Raw genomic sequence first — 13,979 nt, 5'->3', positions numbered from 1 at the left:
ATAAAAGATCACGATCTGAAATTTGGCAATTATTTAGGCTTTAATTTGTGCGTAAATAATTTCCAAACCGGATATCGATATCACTAACCGCAACCGAGTTATGACCTGTTTTTAAAGCGTGAAGTTGTAAGAATTTTTTCAAAAAGTGAGGATCAATTACCAAAAACTATACCAAATTGTGGTGCGTTAATTGATCCTCCAGAATCTTTAAACCGCATATCAACAGAATGAACCGTTCGTGATTTATAAGCAAAACAAAAAAGTATTAGCACTTTGCCAAAACTGCCAAAACCGAAAATAAAAAAGATCATGTTTTGAAACTTGGCAATTATGTAGTATTCAATACGTACATTAACAATCACCAAACCGGATATCGATATCACTAACCAATACCGAGTTATAACCGTTTTAAAAACGTTAAGTTGGCGGAAATAATTAAGCTGTAAGAACGATTTGAGGATCAATTACCGAAACTTATACCATTGTATAGCCCGTTAATTGATCCTAATTGATCTTCTATCCGAAAAGCAGCAGAATAAACCGTTACTGAGTGATGAGCAAATTAAGAAAGTGCTGGCACTTAGCCAAAACCGAAAATATAAAAGATCACGATCTGAAATTTGGCAATTATTTAGGCTTTAATTTGTGCGTAAATAATTTCCAAACCGGATATCGATATCACTAACCGCAACCGAGTTATGACCTGTTTTTAAAGCGTGAAGTTGTAAGAATTTTTTCAAAAAGTGAGGATCAATTACCAAAAACTATACCAAATTGTGGTGCGTTAATTGATCCTCCAGAATCTTTAAACCGCATATCAACAGAATGAACCGTTCGTGAGTTATAAGCAAAACAAAAACGTATTGGCACTTTGCCAAAACTGCCAAAACCGAAAATAAAAAAGATCATGTTTTGAAACTTGGCAATTATGTAGTATTCAATACGTACATTAACAATCACCAAACCGAATATCGATATCACTAACCAATACCGAGTTATAACCGTTTTAAAAACGTTAAGTTGGCGGAAATAATTAAGCTGTAAGAACGATTTGAGGATCAATTACCGAAACTTATACCATTGTATAGCCCGTTAATTGATCCTAATTGATCTTCTATCCGGAAAGCAGCAAAATGAACCGTTACTGAGTTATGAGCAAATTAAGAAGTGCTGGCACTTAGCCAAAACCGAAAATATAAAAGATCACGATCTGAAATTTGGCAATTATTTAGGCTTTAATTTGTGCGTAAATAATTTCCAAACCGGATATCGATATCACTAACCGCAACCGAGTTATGACCTGTTTTTAAAGCGTGAAGTTGTAAGATTTTTTTTAAAAATGAGGATCAATTACCAAAAACTATACCAAATTGTGGTGCGTTAATTGATCCTCCAGAATCTTTAAACCGCATATCAACAGAATTAACCGTTCGTGAGTTATAAGCAAAACAAAAAAGTATTGGCACTTTGCCAAAACAAGATACTAGATACTTTTGAAAAATTTCAATAAGATATAAGATAAAAGCTTTATTTTCTTATCTATAATATAAATTTATAAAAAAAATTTAAAATAAATTGTAGAAAATAACAAATTTATTATAAAAGATAATGCGATATTCCATTTAATAATTATATAATTAGTAAATAATAATAAATCAGCATTATAAATCAGCATTATTTTTTAATATTATTAATTTTTCGTTCAATCTTTGACGATTTGATTAACCATATTAGCAAAGCTAAATAATCTTTCAACGGGGACTGAGGAGAGTAATATTGTGTTATATTTAATAAATATTTCATATTTATAACTATTTAACATATTTATACTCCGCCTGTCATCTTTCATATAATTTAGGACCTCTATTTCAAAATCATTTATTGAATTATTAGAATTGGATGTGGTACTTTTAAGGCAAAAGTAATCATCATCTTCATCAATTGAAGATTTTGTTGAAGTATTAATTTCAATATTATTTTTAAAAACAATTAAAACTTCATGTAATAACAAATCCTGAAGGTATTTTTTTTCTTTTTCACCATCAATCCAACGATTTTTAAAATAGGGATGAGAAATAGTTGCCAAAAATGCACTTTTAAAATTGTTATCAAAATCATATATATTTTTAAATCTTTTATTTAAATAATTTTCTATGGCAACAGCTAATGGTTTGCAAAATTGTAGATTGGTTTGAATTAAATTTGTAATTTTTTTAACGACATTTAAAATTGGAGCTGATTCTCCATAATAGCAGTTGATTTCACTCTGTATTTTGTCAATCGCTATAGCCAATGGGGCCATTATATTGCAATATTCTTCTAAATATTGAATTTCAATATCTCTTAATTTAGGAAATTCTAATTTTTGACATAATTTAGGAAGTTCGCTTTTAAATTTTAATAAACTATGAAGACTATCATACAAACTATTCCATCTAGTGCAACAAGGCGTAACTTATTGTTTTCCTAAAACTGCTTTGATAAGTTCTGCAGTTTTAGGCCTATTATTTGCATTCCAGCTTAGTACATTTAGCTATTGCAGGATGATGAATTTTAGAAATGTTAGTATAATAACTCTCTCGACATCTGTTGTGGCAATTAGACTTATCGTATGGCACAAACAACGAATGTGTTGAGGCAATGTTATTGAGGCTTCTTTAGACCCTTAAATAAACAAATAATAATTTTATTTGAATAAAAATTTTACTAAATTTACAATATATAATATATTTTAAAGAAGTATTAAATAATACTTTCAATGATTTCGAATTCTATACATTCATCATCATTGTTGTCAAGGTCATTCTCTACAGCTTCCATAGAATATCCACCTTGAAAGCTTTCTTAAAGTTAGAGCCGTTATCTGTAACAGTTGCTAAATCTTTTTCGCAATACCAAAGTCACGATGAATTTCTTTATTATGATCATCTTGAAGTACTTAAAAAAATTTGCCATTAAGTATGCTTAGTTTAAATTTATTGTTATAATTTTCGGTTGAAGAATCATCTGAAGACGAAGATAAACATATTATTCTATTTTCGCACAAATTAAAGCCTAAATAATTGCCAAATTTCAGATCGTGATCTTTTATATTTTCGATTTTAGCTAATTGCCAGCACTTTCTTAATTTGCTCATAACTCAGTAACGGTTCATTCTGCTGCTTTCCGGATAGAAGATCAATTAACGGGCTATACAATGGTATAAGTTTTGGTAATTGATCCTCACTTTTTAAAAAAATTCTTACAACTTCACGCTTTAAAAACAGGTCATAACTCGGTTGCGGTTAGTGATATCGATATCCGGTTTGGAAATTATTAACGCACAAATTAAAGCCTAAATAATTGCCAAATTTCAGATCGTGATCTTTTATATTTTCGGTTTTGGCTAAGTGCCAGCACTTTCTTAATTTGCTCATAACTCAGTAACGGTTCATTCTGCTGCTTTCCGGATAGAAGATCAATTAGGATCAATTAACGGGCTATACAATGGTATAAGTTTCGGTAATTGATCCTCAAATCGTTCTTACAGCTTAAATATTTCCGCCAACTTAACGTTTTTAAAACGGTTATAACTCGGTATTGGTTAGTGATATCGATATCCGGTTTGGTGATTGTTAATGTACGTATTGAATACTACATAATTGCCAAGTTTCAAAACATGATCTTTTTATTTTCGGTTTTGGCAGTTTTGGCAAAGTGCCAATACTTTTTTGTTTTGCTTATAACTCACGAACGGTTCATTCTGTTGATATGCGGTTAAAAGATTCTGGAGGATCAATTAACGCACCACAATTTGGTATAGTTTTTGGTAATTGATCCTCACTTTTTAAAAAAATTCTTACAACTTCACGCTTTAAAAACAGGTCATAACTCGGTTGCGGTTAGTGATATCGATATCCGGTTTGGAAATTATTTACGCACAAATTAAAGCCTAAATAATTGCCAAATTTCAGATCGTGATCTTTTATATTTTCGGTTTTGGCTAAGTGCCAGCACTTTCTTAATTTGCTCATAACTCAGTAACGGTTCATTTTGCTGCTTTCCGGATAGAAGATCAATTAGGATCAATTAACGGGCTATACAATGGTATAAGTTTCGGTAATTGATCCTCAAATCGTTCTTACAGCTTAAATATTTCCGCCAACTTAACGTTTTTAAAACGGTTATAACTCGGTATTGGTTAGTGATATCGATATCCGGTTTGGTGATTGTTAATGTACGTATTGAATACTACATAATTGCCAAGTTTCAAAACATGATCTTTTTTATTTTCGGTTTTGGCAGTTTTGGCAAAGTGCCAATACTTTTTTGTTTTGCTTATAACTCACGAATGGTTCATTCTGTTGATATGCGGTTTAAAGATTCTGGAGGATCAATTAACGCACCACAATTTGGTATAGTTTTTGGTAATTGATCCTTACTTTTTAAAAAAATTCTTACAACTTCACGCTTTAAAAACAGGTCATAACTTGGTTGCGGTTAGTGATATCGATATCCGGTTTGGAAATTATTTACGCACAAATTAAAGCCTAAATAATTGCCAAATTTCAGATCGTGATCTTTTATATTTTCGGTTTTGGCTAAGTGCCAGCACTTTCTTAATTTGCTCATCACTCAGTAACGGTTTATTCTGCTGCTTTCCGGATAGAAGATCAATTAGGATCAATTAACGGGTTATACAATGGTATAAGTTTCGGTAATTGATCCTCAAATCGTTCTTACAGCTTAAATATTTCCGCCAATTTAACGTTTTTAAAATGGTTATAACTCGGTATTGGTTAGTGATATCGATATCCGGTTTGGTGATTGTTAATGTACGTATTGAATACTACATAATTGCCAAGTTTCAAAACATGACCTTTTTTATTTTCGGTTTTGGCAGTTTTGGCAAAGTGCCAATACTTTTTTGTTTTGCTTATAACTCACGAACGGTTTATTCTGTTGATATGCGGTTTAAAGATTCTGGAGGATCAATTAACGCACCACACTTTGGCATATATTTTGGTAATTGATCCTCACTTTTTAAAAAAATTCTTACAACTTCACGCTTTAAAAACAGGTCATAACTCGGTTGCGGTTAGTGATATCGATATCCGGTTTGGAAATTATTTACGCACAAATTAAAGCCTAAATAATTGCCAAATTTCAGATCGTGATCTTTTATATTTTCGGTTTTGGCTAAGTGCCAGCACTTTCTTAATTTGCTCATAACTCAGTAACGGTTCATTCTGCTGCTTTCCGGATAGAAGATCAATTAGGATCAATTAACGGGCTATACAATGATATAAGTTTCGGTAATTGATCCTCAAATCATTCTTACAGCTGCAAATCTTCGCACTTTCATTATTTTGCTTATAACTCAATAGCCTTTAATTTTTTTGACATTCCGTTTAAAGAATATGGAGGATCAATTAAGGTACTAAATATTGGCTATAACTAAAAAAATGATTGCTTAAATTTTTAATTTTGGCAAGGTGCCATAACCTTTCTATTTTGCTTATAACTCACGAGCGGTTCATTCTGTTGATATGCGGTTTAAAGATTCTGGAGGATCAATTAACGCACCACACTTTGGCCTCTATTTTGGTAATTGATCCTCATTTTTTAAAAAAATTCTTACAACTTCACGCTATAAAAACAGGTCATAACTCAATTGCGGTTAGTGATATCGATATCCGGTTTGGATATTATTAACGCACAAATTAAAGCTTAAATAATTGCCAAGTTTCAGATCGTGATCTTTTATATTTTCGGTTTTGGCAAAGTGCCAACACTTTCTTATTTTGCTCATAACTCAGTAACGGTTCATTCTGCTGCTTTCCGGATAGAAGATCAATTAACGGGCTATACAATGATATAAGTTTTGGTAATTGATCCTCAAATCATTCTTACAGCTGCAAATCTTCGCACTTTCATTATTTTGCTTATATATCAAAAACCTTTAATTCTGCTGATGTCTGGTTTGAAGATCAATTAGGATCAATTAAGACTCTAAATAATGGCATAGGTTTTGTTAATTGATCCTTACATCGTTCTTACAACTTCACGGACCTTGATTTCTCTTATTAGTAAAACAAAATTTGTAGATTTTATTTAATTATATCTATACAGATCTTTTATATAAATTTTGATTATTATTTTAAGGTATAAATTACTTATCTAAAATTAAAAGTACCAGCAACTACAATAAATATCGGTGCATCATTTTTATTTATTAATAAGATATGAATCATAAAATATTATTATATTTAATAATAAGGATTCCATAATTGAACAATAAGTGGATAGTAAGATTTTTTTTGAAACATCAAGTGAATTAGATAAGCTATAAAAACTAATTTTATTAGAAAAATTAACAAATATATATAAAAAAATAAATGATTTTGATATTTGCAATTAATATGTATAAAATAAATTAGACTTTCTAATAAATGATTGGGGGTTAAATGGTTGAGGAATGTTTAAAAATAAATTTATTTTTATAATAATATTAACCAAGTAGATAAATTAACTTAAAACTATGATTGAAAGAAGTATTTTCTTGATTGAGTCAAAGGAATCTGTGTGATAAGTTTTTTTGGCAATTATATATAGGCAGTGGACCTTATTAGGTTGAATATTTGAGGGTGTATTAGATATAAGTATGGAATATTTTGTATGGGTATAATTTTGGTGATTTTTGCTTCAGTGATATTGTAGCAATCTATGTTTCTAAATAATTTCTGGGTGAAAGTAATTTAATGATATTATGTACTATTATTGTATTAAATGTTGAGTTTTTTTATTTTAGAGAATACCAATGTAATTTAATTGAAGATCAGTTGAGGTTAGGATTCATTTAATTATTTTACATAATTACATTATTAACAAATTATTAGATATAAAATTCATTCATTCATTCATTACCACGCCAGAAATTGCACGAAGTGCAATTTCATCACCCACCAGGAGTTGTAGCGTGCACCAAGTATATTCACTACTATATAGATCCTATACATGATGTATACCCGTTTTATTATAGTGGACGGTACCACTATGTAGTCAGCTAGCATAGTAAAGAAGAGAGGAGTAAGAAAGAGGAGATCTATTAGTTCCGTTACCGGCAAGATAGTGTTAAGAAGTTGTAACCAAATATAAAATACCTGACGCCTGGTCATATATTTTAGAGATGGAAAAAAAGTAATTCTTATGTTAGGTATGTATATCCTTGTAAGATAACGTTATGTCTATATAGCATGTCCTATTAGGAGGCATCCAACTTCCCTGTAATTGTATTCCCAATTCCTGAGACCCATTATCCTAAAAGAGCTTACTATCTTTGTCTGATATTTTCCTTCTTTTTACCTTCAATTATTCTCGTCATTCTAGAGTCAATAGTGTCTATAAATCCTTGTTTGTAGTAAGCAAGCAATGCCCAGGATCCTCATTATTTACCACATTATCATTATTATAGTGAGCCCGGAATCGTTATCATTATTATTCACGGACTTGAGATAATCATTACCATATCAATTTTTTTTTCTTAGTTTCTAGTTAAAATTAAATGTCAATTAGCTAATCCCAAATTATCAATTCATCAGTTATGGTATAACAAATGAAAATTCAAACCTAAAAGACAGACAGTGCTATATTATAATAGACAAATATTGTTGATTAATATTAAAGAAATGTATTTAACATGAATTAGTTATTACATTTATCATAAACTATATAATTAATAAATTTTTATAATTCTATCTTATGGGATTTATCAGATATATTTGATTCACAGTTCGATAAAATTTCTTTGATATTTTGTTTATCTGAATCATTTAAAAAAGGGTTGCAATAGTATCAAAATCTTTTAATATTGCTCAAATGTTCTAAATGACCAAGAACATCAATTGGAAAATTATTTGTACTTTGATTCTTTGAGAGTTGACTATATTTTAAAATTTTAATTATAAATTCTAAGTATTCTAAGGATTTTCCAATTTTATCTGAATAATTGGTTGGATTGATATTTGAGATATATTTAAAGAGCAAAATTTGATCATTTATATTTTTAATCTGTAATTTAGATAAGAATGACATATCTTTAAGAAATTGATATAAATTTTTAGGTGCATTCTGAGTTGTTAGAAGAGAATGGTGGTAATATTAATCATTTCTACATTAGCAAGTGTTGGTTCTCCACTATTTGCTACTTCAAAAAGATTTTTGATAATTTTGCAATATTGCTTAATAATTACATTGCTAGATTCAAAATCTAAAATCATCTTAAGATCTCCAATGCATTGACTTATTTTTGTCAATATCTGAAATTTGAAGTTTATTCATTAAACAATTCATACCTAGATAGGTCTCTTCTAAAATAGGATTTCGACAATATTTTAAGAATATTAGGATTAAGATGGATATAATCTTTATAATCAGGGTTAGACTTTTATTAATTAAATTTATAGTTCTATTACAATCAATTGCTTCTATATACTTATTAAGTTTTATTAGAGTTTGAGCCCTGTAATTATATAAAATTGCATCATTTGGTTATAGAATTTGTATGATATGCATTATTATAATCCCCTTTAGAGAACCAAGCATTTCCTTATTTTCTTATATTTAAGTGCATTCTTGCTTAAACTGGCTATTTTAAATTTTTGAACAAGTAACTATTATGGTTTAAAGTTATATGTGTAAAAAAGATGTATTTATCTATATTATAGTTAATAAATGCTATTTCCTTAAAAGGGATTTATAGATGCAAATCATTACAGTTCTAAAAAACCTGTCCTTTAATTAGGGTTCTACAGATACCATAACCTTTCTTTAGGTGTAACTAAGGGATTCACAAATGTAAGATCATTACAGATATATATATGTCCATAATTAGGATTCCACAAGTACCAAAACCTTTCTTTAGATGTAACTATCTATGTACTGACCATGATTCAAGTGTAGTATGATCTAGAAAATACATATATTTATATAATTAACAATTCTTGTTAGTTTTCCATAAATGTAGCACCGGATAAACCGCACCAAAAAAAAATTCAAATACCCATTTTTTTTAAATTTATATCTAGATATAAAATTGTTAAATTTTAAAAATTTATTATTATTATTGAGGCATTTGATCAACGTACAAGCTACAAAATGGCGCTACAGCTGATTTCAATAGGTGGACGTTTTTTTATGCATGATCGTCAATCTATAGTTATATATATCATTGCGTTGTAATCATATTTATAGTTGCTTCTATTTCCATCAATTAAAGGCATTCAAAATCAGTAGCTCTTCATTATCTAATAAATAATACATTGATATATGTTTATTAATAGGTATACATTACTACATTAATCTGATATAAAGAATTAGAAAAATTACGTGCATATAAATTCATATGAATTAAAAAATCGACCATTTTGACCTGAAATGGACAAAGGTACCATTTTACGATCAAAATAATACGATCAAAGGAGGCCCTCCCGAGAATTGAATGTTACTAACTGATATTGGTAAAGTTACAGAGCTATCAGCTGCAATGAAGATATCGATTACAACTTCTTCATCTATAACTTTTATCCAAAAATGGTAAAACAAGGAGATCATCCTCTCGATCTTCTTGTGCATGATATATCAAAGAAGGCACAATCTCTTCATTTCTTCCCAATGATAATTATGGAAAAATATATTTAAAAAATTTTGATTAACTATTTATAATATTATTTAAAAGAAAATATATTAATAAAATTTTGAATAAAATTTAAAAGATAATATATTAACAAAATTTTGAATAACTATTTTTAATAAAATTTAAAAGAAAATATATTAACAAAATTTTGATTAACTATTTATAATAAAATTTAAAAAAAAATATATTAACAAAATTTTGATTAACTATTTATAATAAAATTTAAAAGATAATATTTGTTATTATTTTGTAAAATACTTCTTCTTCTTGCAGTCAAATACTTGCAAATATCTAAAAAATAATAAATCACATCATTAAAACTAATTACCTTTGCCTTAAGGTTCAGAAAAATATTTGCTAATACTAATATAGAATCTTAATAATACTAAGTTGAAAATATTGCTAATATTGTACTTTATTTTACAATTATGTAAAATATTTTAATTAAAACCAATTACCTTTGCCTTTATGAATGGTTCAGAAAAATATTTGCTAATATTAATATAGAATCTTGCTTACTAAGTTGAGAATATTGCTAATATTTTTCTTTATTTTACAATTTTCTAGAAAAATATATATCTAAATATTAATTATGTAAAATATTTTAATCAAATTACCTTTGCCTTTAAGGTTCAGAAAAATATTTGCTAATACTAAGTTGAGAATATTGCTAATATTGTTCTTTATTTTACAATTTTCTTGAAAAATATATGTGTAAATAATTATGTAAAATATTTTAATGATAAATTTTAGAAAAAAAAAATTGCCATTTGACCCTAAATAGTTTGATGACAAAAGAAAGTTAAATGAATCTGACAGATCAGATACCGAGTTAAACCAACTCCCAATTCAGTCATTCAAAATCACTAAAAAAATAAAGTTAAATCTTAACATGTCAGTCATAAATTCCAATATCACTAAATTAGAATCTATTTAAATCGGGAGTTCATTTAAAACGTTACAAAAAATATATAGCGTGATTCATTAATTCCCCTTATCACATACCTCGGAGTTAAGAAATCACTATGATAGATTAACTCACCCTTTAATAAATAGTGTTAAGGAGGGAGTTGATTAATAACAAAGATCTTAATTACAATGTAAATTGTTAGGGAGAGTTATATGATCATGCAATTTTTTTTTTAATACTACCGAAATTCTTGTAAATTTAATTTTTGATATTAAATTTGATTCGAATTTAAATTTTAAATCGAATTTTAATTTTATTTATGAAAACATACATCCTAATTCAAAAAGTAACATATTTTATTATTTTAATATAAAAATAATTCAATAATGAATCTCGATGTTATCACTGATATTTATAATTACCTTAAATGCAAAACCTACCCAACCTCCTATATCGGCGATCATGGGTTATAAAGAAACCTTAGAGTCAAATGTGCCAAATGTTTCTTAGAGAATGACAAAAAATTATACCATCACCTACATAATGCTGAAGTTATCTCACTCTTTAGCCAATAACAAAAACTTTTAGTCTCATTCCATGGAGGATGAGAGACAAATCTCACAGAAATGTCATCATCAGGTCACTTTGGAATCAACAAGACATATTATAAAATAGTTGAAAGGTATATTTACACTATTTATAACATAATTTTATAAACTGGTTTAAGTATTGTTTCTAAATTTTTATGAATATTACTGATAAATTCCACAATTTTTAATACAGTACTCAATATAAAAAGCTCTTTCAATTAATAGAATATTGTCTTAAAATAAATAGTTTTAACCTGATATGACCCAAAAAGCTTGCATCACTTTTAAAAAGAATTTATAACTTTAAAAACTTATACATCAAGCAGTACCAATATACTCATCTCTTTCAATTGATAGGAAAAAATTTTTAAATTTAACCTTTAACAAATTTCTTTTAATACGCTTAAAACTTTAAAAAACAATATAGCATTTCAATTATGTCATTTAGATATTGGTGGCAAGGAATTCGGCAAGATGCCATTGACTTTGTAAAATCAAGCGACCTATGTCAAAGATAGAATTCCCGATTTGACAAAAAAAGTTTGGAAATGCAGTCTATTCCTATTCCATCTAAGGTATGGACACAAATAGGGGTAGACCTATGTTCATTGCCATAGAGTTGATGGGTAGAAATATATTGCTGTTGATTATTTTTCAAAATATATCGAAGCACAGCCTTTAAAGGATAAGACAGCCCATTCAGTGATCTTCTTTTTATATTCACTGTTATGCAGGCATGGTAGAGTCAAGGTTGATGAAATTTTATAATATAATGATATTTATAGGTCCAAATTAATGATCAGGGGCGCGAGTTTGTAAACCAAGTGAGCAATGAATATCATACATTCGTGGGAGCCCAGTTACAAGTGCCTACCATCCTCAGGCTAATGGGATGGTAGAGAGAGCCAATCCTACTCTTCAAAATTCACTTTTGAAGTGTACAAAAGGCAATCAGAAAGATTGGCCTAAAGTTCACCCTGGTATTGTTTTTGCCTACAATACATCAAGACACTAGTGTTGTTAAACGGCTCATTTTGAGCTGATTTTTAAAAACGGCTAATTCAATATTTTATTAGGAAAAATAATATGCAAGCCTGAAGATTTTGCTTATAGAAAGAACAAAGGTACAGACATATATTGTCGAAATCTCGAAGCTTAGGCAATATTTTCCTGGCTATGATGTTGAGTTAGCCGTTTTTTAAATCGGCTCAAAACGAGCCGTTTAACAACACTACAAGACACGAATCCTCAAAATTTATGCCATATGAGTAGACCGGGACCGGACCGATTGTCGGACAGATCTTTTTTGAGGACCGTGGTCCGGACCGGTCTTTTTATCTTTTACGGTCCAGATCGCGGTCCGGACCGGCCTTTTATTTTTATTTAAGTTTGCTTTACTATTCAATTAATATTATTTTTTTGTATATTTTATTTTATGATATTTTTCTAGATGAGTTATTTTAAATTTTGTTAATTTTTATTTACAATATGAAAACCATAAGTTTGTCCAAGAAACATTTTACTTATATTCACAATAAAAAACATAGAGTATGTGTTCACTGCAGTACCAAATTTAATGTATCGTCAGCAACAAGTAACAAAATAATTGTTTATAATTTTTTAAGCAATAAATTAATCAAAATAAGCAGTATTATTATTAAAATATTTTGGTTATTATTTATATAGTTCTATTTTTTCTTAAGAAACTGTCTGAATAATTCATTGTCAAAATAACTTAACCTTATTCTTAATAAAATAATTAGGTACCTTAAGCAGACATCTGATAAAACATAAAATATATACTTCTAATGATGAAAATGAAAATATCTCAAAAACACAATCTACTCTTAATTTTAATATGCCCTCCACAAGCACAAAATCACTTTCTTCAATACCATTGGATAAATTTTTTTGTTTATATAATACTTTTATATTTAATAAAATGATAAAACAAATTAAATTAGGTTAAAAAAAATATGTTTTTTAAACAAATAAAAAGACCGGTCCAGGACCGTTTTTTTATTTAGGACCACGGTCTGGATCGATCTTTTTATAAAGGTCCGTGGTCCTGTCCGGTCTAAGGATATCGGTCCAGTCCGGACCAAAGACCGGACCGTGACCTTCAATACATATGAAATGATGTATGGCAGGAAAGCTTTACTGCCCTGTGAGGTATGATATATATATCACTATTTGTATAAAATTATTATACATAATAAATATTTATTTTTATTATTTAAGGATGATAGAGAACCAGATACAGATCTTGATGATCTTTCTGACACAGACTATGAATGCAATTTCCAAAGAAGGGCAGACAATATGAAAGGCATATTCAAGACTGCAACAAAAAATATTGTAAAGACTCAACTTAAGCAGCAACGAGATTATAAAACTCGTAATGCTGCTAAGAATGCACTTTATCACATAAATGATAAAGTGCTTGTGTGGAATAATTGTCGGGCTGACAGGAAAGGAGGGAAAATGTTGCAGCCTTGGGTAGGTTCATATACAATTGTTAATAGTAAATTTATTATTTTTTAACAAAATATTTATACATATTTAGGCAATGTAGAATTATCGTCTTCAACAGGAAAAATTTTACATATTAAGGCTAATATAAGTAAATTAAAGCACTTTATAGAGGGGAACAAATAATACCATTTTCGGAATCTCCTTAAAAAACTATACACGATTCTATATTCATTTTTATAAAAATAATCTATCTTGACCGGGAACGCGTAGGGACGCGTATTTTAGTCAAAAAATGAAAAAAAAAGAAGTGTTTTTTCAAAATTTTACTAAG

The sequence above is a fragment of the Gordionus sp. m RMFG-2023 genome, chromosome 1, assembly GCF_954871325.1.
Source record: "Gordionus sp. m RMFG-2023 chromosome 1, tfGorSpeb1-WG-v2, whole genome shotgun sequence".
Lineage (NCBI taxonomy): Eukaryota > Metazoa > Nematomorpha > Gordioida > Chordodea > Parachordodidae > Gordionus > Gordionus sp. m RMFG-2023.
This window is presented reverse-complemented; position numbering follows the sequence as displayed.